This window comes from Macaca mulatta, chromosome 20 (assembly GCF_049350105.2).
Source record: "Macaca mulatta isolate MMU2019108-1 chromosome 20, T2T-MMU8v2.0, whole genome shotgun sequence".
In the NCBI taxonomy this organism is placed as follows: Eukaryota; Metazoa; Chordata; class Mammalia; order Primates; family Cercopithecidae; genus Macaca; species Macaca mulatta.
Window position 1 is genome coordinate 56,238,304 of NC_133425.1, and position 11,370 is coordinate 56,249,673.

The 11,370-nt window shown below is 36.9% G+C and overlaps 1 pseudogene across 1 annotated transcript; it reads left to right on the forward strand.

Annotated features, from left to right (window-relative positions):
- The first annotated feature begins 1,202 nt into the window (after positions 1-1,202).
- LOC106995043 (ubiquitin-conjugating enzyme E2 N pseudogene) lies at positions 1,203-2,370 on the forward strand (annotated as a pseudogene). The gene has a single exon (XR_013411603.1). The product of XR_013411603.1 is annotated as a ubiquitin-conjugating enzyme E2 N pseudogene (transcript).
- Positions 2,371-11,370: the final 9,000 nt, after the last annotated feature.

Consider the following 11,370-nt stretch of genomic DNA (forward strand, 5'->3'; position numbering starts at 1 on the left):
ATCACAAAAATTCAATTAAAATAAATTATTTAAAGGACAGAAGGCAATTAAAAGACCTTTGGCCCAAAATAGTTAATATCAAATTATTTTATCAAACATGGAAAATTACAGGTTCTGTTATTAGAGGATAATGGAATTCTTGTAAATTATTCAAAAGGAACAAGATAGCAACATGTGAAATTAGATATGAAAGTAGAAAGTGACTAGTTTTTTTTAAATGGTGATATTATTTGTTTTAAAATAAATACCAAGCATGGTGGATAAATTAATTTGATTCATGGACATAAAAAGCATGCCTGGTTCTTAAACAAAAATATAATGAAATTGAGTTGTGACCTTCATGGTAGACTACCATGAATAGGCATTTCTACAACCCTGCCTCATACCTCTGCATTTGTGATATGAATAATTTGAACTGTAAAAGTGAGATAATGGAAAACTGTTGAAAAGCAGTGATACATCTGTTATAAAATAAGAATGTCACACATCATGAGGGCAGATCAAGAGACATTATCCTCATGATATGGAGAAAGACATTAACTGTGGCAATGATGTTAATTACTTTCTAAATGTCATTCATTCATTATATTCATGCTATATTAGCAAAAGAAATCTCTATTATCTCTTAATGGTTACTGGGCCAAATAAATACCGTATCACTGAAATAATTAAATCATTTTAATAAGAGCATGTTTGATTTTGTTAAATTTATTTTTAGATATTAAAAGTTTAAATGGGTTAAAGTTTCAGAGATCTGAGTAAAAAGGTCAATGTTAATTTGTGCTTATTAGAGTGTGTCTCACTTCAGTTATATAAATAATACAAATGATAGATACATGCAGAAAAGAAGTCAGAATGAATATGCATTAAGAGCCAATATGCAATCAGCATTTTTAGAATGGTGATTTGGTTAATAGAACTGAGCACGTTCTTGGTTTTCACGGATTACCATTCACGATTCTAATTTGTGAGACAAGTGTTTTATGACTTATTACCATGAGTATTTTCTGATATATTTATTTAAATCACATAACTTTTGTGAGATTACTGTGCAGTATCTGTAATGCCAGGAGAAGAATCTCAGCTCGCCTTGATTTGGCAGTCTTCCACCCTTACTTGTGTATGAGAAACACCAGACACTTTAAATTCAGGGATATGAGAAACTACGTCAGGTCTATTAGAAACTACACGAACAGAGGCCAAACTCGGGTTCTGACAAGATGGCCGGGCTGCCCCACAGGATCATCAAGGAAACCCAGCGTTTGCTGGCAGAACCAGTTCCTGGCATCAAAACAGAACCAGATGAGAGCAACGCCCGTTATTTTCATGTGGTCACTGCTGACCCTCAAGGTTCCCCCTTTGAGGGAGGGACTTTTAAACTTGAACTATTCCTTCCTGAAGAATACCCAATGGCAGCCCCTAAAGTATGTTTCATGACCAAAATTTATCATCCGAATGTAGACAAGCTGGGAAGAATATGTTTAGATATTTTGAAAGATAAGTGTTACCCAGCACTGCAGATCCGCACAGTTCTGCTATCGATTCAGGCCTTGTTAAGTGCTCCCAATCCAGATGATCCATTAGCAAATGATGTAGTGGAGCAATGAAAGACCAACGAAGCCCAAGCCATAGAAACAGCTAGAGCATGGACTAGGCTATATGCCATGAATAATCTTTAAACTGATCCGATCATCAAGTGTGTATCACTTCTCCTGTTCTGCCAAGACGTCCTCCTTTTTGTTTGCATTTAATGGACACAGTCTTAGAAACATTACAGAATAAAAAAGCCCAGACATCTTCAGTCCTTTGGTGATTAAATGCACATTAGCAAATCTATGTCTTGTCCTGATTCACTGTCATAAAGCATGAGCAGAGGCTAGAAGTATCATCTGGATTGCTGTGAAACGTTTAAAAGCAGTGGCTCCTCCCTGCTTTTATTCATTTCCCCCATCCTGGTTTAAGTATAAAGCACTGTGAATGAAGGTAGCTGTCAGGTTAGCTGCAGGGGTGTGGGTGTTTTTCCTTATTTTATTTTATTTTTTTGAGGGGAGAGGTAGTTTTATTTTAATTTTATGGGCTCCTTTCCCCCCTTTTTTGGTAATCTAACTGCATTGGTTAAAAGCAGCTAACCAGGTCTTTAGAATATGCTCTCTAGCCAAATCTAACTTTATTTAGACGCTGTAGATGGACAAGCTTGATTGTTTGAACTAAAATGGGAACATTAAACAAACATCATAGCCCTCACTAATAACATTGCTGTCAAGTGTAGATTCCCCCCTTCAAAAAAAACTTGTGACCGTTTTGTATGGCTTGTCTGGAAACTTCTGTAAATCTTATGTTTCAGTAAAATATTTTTTGTTATTCTAAAAAAAAAAAAAAAAGAAACTGCATGAACAGAGGGAGACAATAGTACATTTCTTAAGAATGTTGTGTATCCTGGATTATTTTAGTATTTTTTTTAAAATTCTGATTTTACAACAAATTAATCATAATTAGTAATTAGATTTGGGTAAACCCAGAAAAGTATTTACTTAACTCTTATTAGGTGTAAGGATGTTTGCTGGATCCTAAGGCAGGGAATAAATGTAATGAGCATAAGGATGTGTCTATTAAGTTGATGTATACATTTACATTTGTATATGGCAAAGTAAATTTTATTACCATAAGTATAACACATTAGTAAGGCTTAAAAACAATGTTAGCATTTATGAAATGTTACCTTAAACGTTTTCTGAAGTGTTTCCCATGGAATACTAATTCTGAAAATGCCTTGACACATATTAAATTAATACATGTTTTTAATTATATTATGGCGGAATGTTCTAAGAAAAAAATGACCCATCATCAATGTATATTAAAATCTCATTTTTAGCTGGACATGGTGATTCATGCCTGTAATCCCAGGCATCTACTTTGGAAGGCCAAGGTGAGCAGATTGCTTGAACCCAGGAATTCAAGACTAACCTGGGCAACATGGCGAAACCCTGTCACTACAAAATAATATAAAAATATTAGCAGGGAGTGGTGGTGTGTGCCTGCAGTTCCAGCTACTTGGGAGGCTTAGATGGGAGGATTGCATGAGCTGGGGAGACGGAGATTGCAATGAGCCAAGATGACACCATTGTACTCCAGCCTAGGTGATAGAGTGAGACTCAGTCTCAAAAAACAAAAATTACCCATTTTAGTAATTCACAATGCATATTATTTTGGGACTTCCAACAGTCTTTGACAAAATAAAATCTATTCAAAGATATTAATCACATTTCCTCAACTTTTTAGGAATATAATAAGCACACACACACACAAAGACACACACACACACACACACACACACACACAGAGTACCTAAAATGTTATATAATAATTGGATGTATATATCTCTTCAATTATTTTGGGACAAATAAACAATAAACAGGTGTTTTATACAACTCACTTTGGAAAAATACTGCTAGAATTTTTTTTTTTTTTTTTTTTTTTGAGAGGGAGTCTCGCTCTGTCGCCCAGGCTGGAGTGCAATGGCGCCATCTCGGCTCACTGCAAGCTCCGCCTCCCGGGTTCACGCCATTCTCCTGCCTCAGCCTCCTGAGTAGCTGGGACTACAGGAGCCTGCCACCACGCCTGGCTAATTTTTTGTATTTTTAGTAGAGATGGGGTTTCACCGTGTTAGCCAGGATGGTCTCGATCTCCTGACCTTGTGATCCGCCCGCCTCGGCCTCCCAAAGTGCTGGGATTACAGGCGTGAGCCACCGTGCCCGGCTAGAATTTTTGAATTTTTATTTTTAGCACTTTTGCCATAAAAATTCTGACATAGACATTATTAACAGGAGTAGTCATTCAAATATTTTAATTTTTTAATGAGCACTAAAAGCTCTAAAGAAGGAAATGTCTTTGTTAAACAAATTATATAAACAAGTAATAGATAATTTACTACTGGTTCTCTACTATGATCAATCGCTTTTATATTGGATTTGTGGAGACACTCATTTAATTCAACATTTATCCAGACATATTTATGTATCTCTACTCATGTGCTTAAAGTATAATAACAAATGAGAAGGCACCTGCACTCACGTGGCTCCCAGACTTATGAAGGAGATTGAAACTAATATTAACATTCTATAGTAAGTGAGAAGATAGAGGTGTGCAGAGCGTTCTAATAGGACGTTCACCTTAGAGACATTGGGCATGAGAAGGGTGAAGGAGTACTTGTTGCAGAAGGAGAACTTAAGCTGGCTTTTGGAGAACCAGTGAAAATACCTACGCTGAACTTATGAGAGGAGGTGTAAAGGTACCCCCAGGGAAGGATAGCATATTGTAAAACCACGCTGTGAGAAGCAGGAGAAGAGACAGAAAAGAGTAGAGCATTAGCGGTTGGTATCACAATGAATTGGGTTTATCTGAAACTTATGGACGTTAATAGAGTGGAGAAATAATGGGGTACCTGAAAGGAGAAACCGGAAGAAGCCACATCAATGAGTACCTTGTACTCCATGCTAAGATGTCTGAAGTTCATAATGAAGACAATGGTGAATCAATGAAAAGCTGAAAAGCCAGTGAGTGGTGTGACTATAAAGAAGGAATTGATTCCCAGTGTTTCCTATCCTCAATGCCTAGACCCCCAAATTGGACAAATTCTAGAAGATAAGGCAAGGTGGAAATCTTCTGCAGTGGATATTTATTAGTAAACTAATTTGGGAAAAAAAGCGCTCAGTGAAAATATGGAAATGTGGAGAATGTTAAAAAATTATTCCCATAGTCAATGATACATTGGTAGAGCCATATGCTAGAATGTGGGAACAGAAATAAAAGTGACTTTTATTAAGCCCCTGGAGTGTATGTCACACAATGCTAGGTATTGTTTCAAAAATAAAGATTAGCAAGAATTTAATTTATCCTTTACAGTTTTGACCACATAAGATGGCTGCAAGTGTGTTGAGTGAGATAGTTTTTGAGTGCTCCTAAAACCTGTTTCTCGCATAGTAACACTGATAGTTTACTACACTTTTGTAGTTACTTCTTTACTCTGCTATATGTACATTGGAATACCTTTTTTTTTTTTTTTTTTTTTTGAGACAGAGTCTGGCTCTCTCGCCTGGGCTGGAGTGCAGTGGCGCGATCTCGGCTCACTGCAAGCTCCGCCTCCCGGGTTCACGCCATTCTCCTGCCTCAGCCTCCCGAGTAGCTGGGACTACAGGCGCCTGCTACCGCGCCCGGCTAATTTTTTTGTACTTTTTTAGTAGAGACAGGGTTTCACCGTGTTAGCCAGGATGGTCTCGATCTCCTGACCTCGTGATCCGCCCGCCTCAGCCTCCCAAAGTCCTGGGATTACAGGCTTGAGCCACCACGCTCGGCACATTGGAATACTTTTAAGCCTGCAAACAGCTGTCGTTTGCCTCTCTTCACTCAATACATACGCTGATAACTGACACATAATATGCAAAAAAAGAATACATGCTTAAGCAATTCATACAATCGAGTATCTAGGCTGATAGCTATCAAATGGCTTTCAATAAAAACATAGTGTTAAATAGATAGGATAACTTCATTATTTATATTCCAAGTATTTAGTTTCTTCATTTGTTCAATTTACCTCTATCTCTAAACTTTTTTTTTTCTCCTCACTTTTAACTTAAAGTTGTCCATATCTGCCTCACAAAAAATCAGGGGCATAATTTGAAGATCTGGGGAAAGTAGAAAGGACCTTCTATTTCCCGATAATTTCTTCGACTTATCCTGAAGACATCCTATAGAGTTCCCCTTATGGAGTTTAGAGGTTAAGAAAGAAAGTAGGCATCAATCCCTAAGTTGCAAGGAGGAATACAAGGTAAAAGTAACCCTTTAATATAGGAACTAAACTAGTTTTAGTAGCAAAAACTTTTTATTGAAAGGATTGTGGGAGAAACAGTCAGGCTTGCCTGTCATTTCTAATTCTATGTATTGTAAAATTTTACCATCTTCACCCATTGTTTGATTTTTACTTTAATTAAATAAGGTTATCATCTTAACAAAGATGTAGCTCTTTTAAATATATTTTGACATTTAAGCCCAAAATACGATTTTTACATCTTAAAAATGTGATATCTGTTGGTTTTACTGTAATAATCATTAAAAATCTCATTACACAATTGCATGTTTAGGTTACTTGCATTTTTTGTAATGACTAATGGGATAAAGAGTCTTAAGTGTTTGAGTTTCCAAGAAGCAGACAAGACAGAATTAGACATACAAGAAAGAGACACTGGGGAAAGGAAAGGTGGGGAGACTCTTTGGAATAAAATGCAGGTCTGGCTTCCACTGAAGGAGGGACAGAAGGTAGTGGTGTAATGATGTTAGGAAGATTCAGACTGAAGCACAGTTCCAAGAAAGTTTCAGCCAGACCACTGGGGAGTCCTCAAGCTAAGACCATTTATTGAAGGAGCTCTTCATCTCACTAGATAACCCCCAAGTAGCCCCATCATGCTCCGTGATTGGCTTGGAGAACCACCCCCCGCCGACGCCGAAGCTTAGCTTGATGCAAACTGTGGAAAACCCGGAAGTGTAGCAGCAGTGTCTTCGTATCTGCAGCAGGAGATAGGAGGAACAGGTTTTCGTGACTTACATTACACACAGATCTTTGTTCTCTTTTTGTTCTTATGTGTCCATATCCATAATGTTATTTTATAATTCTATAAAAAAGGATGTAAATATTTTAAAGATACAGCATACATATTTCCAAATTGTGCAACATTATTAGGGGGCAAAGTATAATACGATCATAAATACAAGGCTTAAATGCATGCTATTTTACACTTGTCATAATGGCATGGTAATGTTATTATTCATTTTAAACTGCATGAGTTTGAAAATCATAAAATTATATTCAGATTTGATGCCAAACACGTTTTGTTTTTCCTTGTGGGGGACTATTTTGATGTTATCTGGTGCATAGTAGAACCAGAAACTCAGTTCTTAGCATTTGGGCCCACAATATTTATTCCTTTATGGTACAGCGTTTGCCTTTCTTATTGCCTGACTAGGCTTAATGCCAGCCCTCTTTTGAAATTCCACTGGTCCCAGCCCCTCCCACTTGCTTGTTCACTCATTCAGCTTTGTGCTGGGGTAGGGGTAAGTGAACATATGGAGGATCCCGCCTTTAGAGGATTAGAAACAACAGCAGCAGCAGGCCTGCTGGTGGGAAGCAGCATCTTGTTTGTTAAAGTCAACCCTCTTCCCACTGAAGCAGCCCAGGCAGAGGGGCCATGCAGCCAAAAATGTCAGAAAACATGGAGTGTCCCAGACCTTCACCCAGATTGGCATTTCAGGCAGCAAGACAGCCTTTGCCTAGGGAATGTCACTGCCGAGTTTGATGATTCTTGGTAATTAATCAACAGCTTCAGTGAAGGTATCCGGCTGTATCCGGAAGAGTGAACACAGATAATGCTTCACACGAGTACAGAAGAAATTTAGAATGATTCTCAGCAAAGATGATAGCACACCATCATCTTCTCTCCAGAGGAGCAAGGCCCTGCATCTACAAAGAAAATCAATATTCCTGCCATTGCTCTGTCACCAATTTTACATATAACCTTGGGCATAGGTGGGTCTCAGATGCCTCCTCTGTAAAATGAAGCAGGGGAAATGAGATCCCTAAGAATCCTTCCAGATTTAACATTCTGTGTGACCCTATTAACATCTCCCATCTCCAGGAGACTGAGGCAGCTTGCTTTCTTACTCACCTGAACTTGGGGTCATTTGAATTAATTTCTCTGTCTCTCTTCAGCTACATCTCTTCACTCAGCTTTGCTAGGGTTATGATTATTAAGGAGCTATCTGAAGCAACATCCGGGGTAAGTGTGTTTCACTCACTCCTCAGACACCATGCTTCTTCATGCCTTTTATCTTCAGGATGTGCCAATTGTCTGTCCAAAATGCTTTCCCCGAAACTCCTTTTTCCTCTGACTTGTAGATTCCCACTTTCCTTTTGAGGTAATCAAACAAAACTCCTGGAAACATTTCTTTTAAATCCATTTCCATTTAGTGCCTCTCACACTCCTCCTCTGTGTTCTTACTTCAGTGTGTATTTATTTTATACTAATACTTATTCTCCTCTTTTGGAGGCTACTGTATTCTTTTCCTTTCTCTTCTCTTATTTATTTCAATTTAATTTTCTGACAGTTGAGATAAAACAATTCACTCAACTTATTCTGGTATATACGAAGTAGTGATTTTTGTTGTTTTTGGATGAATAAGCTTGGCTCTCATGACAAGAGAGAGTGTCAACTAGTTAATGTAAATGAATTAAGCTGAGCAGTTTTTTTGTGTGTATGCAAATCAACTCTCAAAATAATTCCCTATGACTAATGCCTGCATTTCTATATCTGGGTTTTCAGGTGTAGCCAATAATAGAAGTCTGGATGACATAAAGTAGTAAAGATTTTAGTTCATTTCGCTAGTGCTTTTTTGGTCTATTAAACAATTAAGGTTGAGCATTCCTTTTCTGTTTTTAAAATGAGAATTATTTCTTTCTATCTATTGTTTTTCTTTAATAGTTACAGATATATTCAGACCTTCTTTTTCTTGTAGAGTGAGTAATCATAGAAGTGAATAAAATATTTCTACAAAAACTATATGTCCTTAAAATTTTGGGCAAAAAGTAGTTTTTAGAAATTTCCTATGATTAACAAAATTCCTCCCCATATTTAGGGTCCCTTTTGGTTCCTAATGCTAAACTCTGCTCTTTCTGTCTTTTGTAAATTATTTTTGCAGAAGCTTTTCTATTTCTTAGTCTTTTGAAAAAAAAAAACAATTTAGTTTAGTTGATTGTCTCCATTGTTTGTTTTCTATTTAATTTAATTTTATCTTTATTATTTCCTTTATTTCTACATACTCTGGATGCACTCATTGGTTATTTATTTACTTTTTCTTTTTTTTTCTTTCTTCTTCTCTTTTTTTTTTTTTTTTTTTTTTTTGAGACAGAGTACCATTCTGTCTCTCAGGCTGGAGTGTGATGATGCAAACTCAGCTCACTGCAACCTCCACTTCCCAGATTCAAGTGACTCTGGTGCCTCAGCCTCCAGAGCAGCTGAGATTACAGGCATGTGCCACCATGCCCAGCTAATTTTTTGTATTGTTAGTAGAGGTGGGGTTTCGCCACATTGCCCAGGCTGGTCTCAAACTCCTGAGCTCAGGCACCAATCGCCCGCCTCGGCCTCCGAAAGTGCTAGGATTCCAGGCGTGAGTCATTGTGTCCAGCCTATTTCTTTAGTTAAGAGAATTTTGAGCCCATGTCCTAGGCCTGTCATTGCTTTTTATCACTTTCCCAAGCCCCACCCCATCCCATATGAGACATGGGAGAATCTGGGGGTAGGCATGGGTGGTAAATAAGAAGAAACAGGGTTTTGTGAAGATAGTGTTGTTATAGCACTCTATGAAGCTCTTAGAGAGGGAGGGCAAGTTACCATTCATTTACCACCAAGATTTTGTAGGCATTTATACTGGATTTGGAGGAGAAAGGATATTTGCATAATACCAATTTCACAGATGGAAAAATTGAGTTTTAGAAGACTGAAGAGATATTTATGAGTTCACAAGACTAGTAATTAATGGTGCTGTGGTTCAAGCAATATAAAAATGAAAATATGCTAAAAATGAAAAAAAATGGAAGCTAGATATGAGACAATGTTTTGTAAAAGAACAGAAGACAAGAAATAAGTCCAGAGATGGAGAAATACAGAGACTATGTCCCAAGAAATGGGTGAAGCTAGAGGGTCTAGGATAATTGTCTTAAACAATTGGCTGTAATGTATAAAGCTCTATGAGATGAGTAGATGGGTCAGTGCTAGGTTAGGGTCTCGGGATATTGCTTGGTCACTGTGACACTGAATTACTAAATTGTTTTTCTTTACCAAAATTGACAGTTCACCAAATTGTCTTTGTAAGCTGGCTTTGACTTCAACAATTTTTAAATGCCGGAGAGTTTGAAAAACAAACACAAGCAAATATGTACTCATAAGATTCTAATGTTCAGGCTAAATGTGAGGTTAAGGGATGAGTTTTTCAATGGTGATACTAAAACAGGTTCTCTGAATGATGTCATCCTAGAGCAGCAGAAATAACTTCCTCAGAACTTTCTGTGGTTCTAAACATATGAGTCATATATAACAACTAGAACAGATAGGTTTCTATATTCCACACACTGTATGAATGCACATACACTCATGCAAAAACACATACACATTTTTTTATCTGATTCAGAAATTTATTCCCCATATGCTCCATTCTTTGACTTCCTAATGGTTCATTTTATGATATGATAGTTTCACACATGAATGAATTGAAGACATAAGAAGCAATCTGCCTGCTGTGAATTCACTCCTAAAACCCTTCTCATTTCTTAATGTCCATGCATTTGAGCCCCTACAACCAAGTGCCAAAAAGAATTCTTTTCTCTGCTTTGTATTTATACCCTGTCTGCATTTGTACTTATCCTACCCTCAAAGAAAACATTAGGATTTCATTCAGAGTTCTGAAAGAATATTTGCATTGTAGATTTCCTTTTAACACTTGTGGCAAAATTGAAATACAACTGTTTCCCTAATGCTCCCATTACAGAACATTTGTAAAAAATTAATTAGAAAAAAATTAATATTTTATATGATCTACTTGTAGACCCAGATTCTTTTTGCAATTGATGTGATGTCATGTAAATGTGAAAAAAGTCATGAATTTTCAGAATATAAGCAGAATGACACAAATATTCATTTGTTTATATTTATTTGTATTAATAAAAGGGCTTTCTCTCTCCTGCTTATAGGTCTCCATGTTTTCCCTTATCAAAGCATTTAGTAATAGTATGCATTTATAAATAAATAAAATACATACACTTCATTATAGGAATTCATTGATGGACAATCATACGTGGTCCCTGTCCTCATAGAGCTTACAGTCTAATGTGAGATATATTGACTAGGTAACTGTAGGTAAGAATATAAAAAATATGCTATTTCACTATATAAACTGCAGCTTTAAGTAGTCTATGGCATCATTGAGGATTTCTAGAGAAAATGATCTCAAAACAGAGACTTCACCATAAATCAGATTCTTCCTAGCCTCCTTAAGAGAGGGAGTAAGGACAACTTTAATTGTCTGCCTTTTAGGCAAGCACATTACCTACACATCACTTCCAATAAAGAGTACAATTTGTAAGAAAAAGGAAAAGGGGCTGTGTCTCATGATTTCCCTAATCCAGTACAATGAGAAAGCTGAGACCTACAGATTTTAAGATGACACTTCTAAACTGTGGATTTTCTTTTTTCATTAAACATAATTGTAAGAACAAGTTGCAATATTTTAGTATTCAGGAGAAGGATGAAATAAAGTGATTGTGGGAAT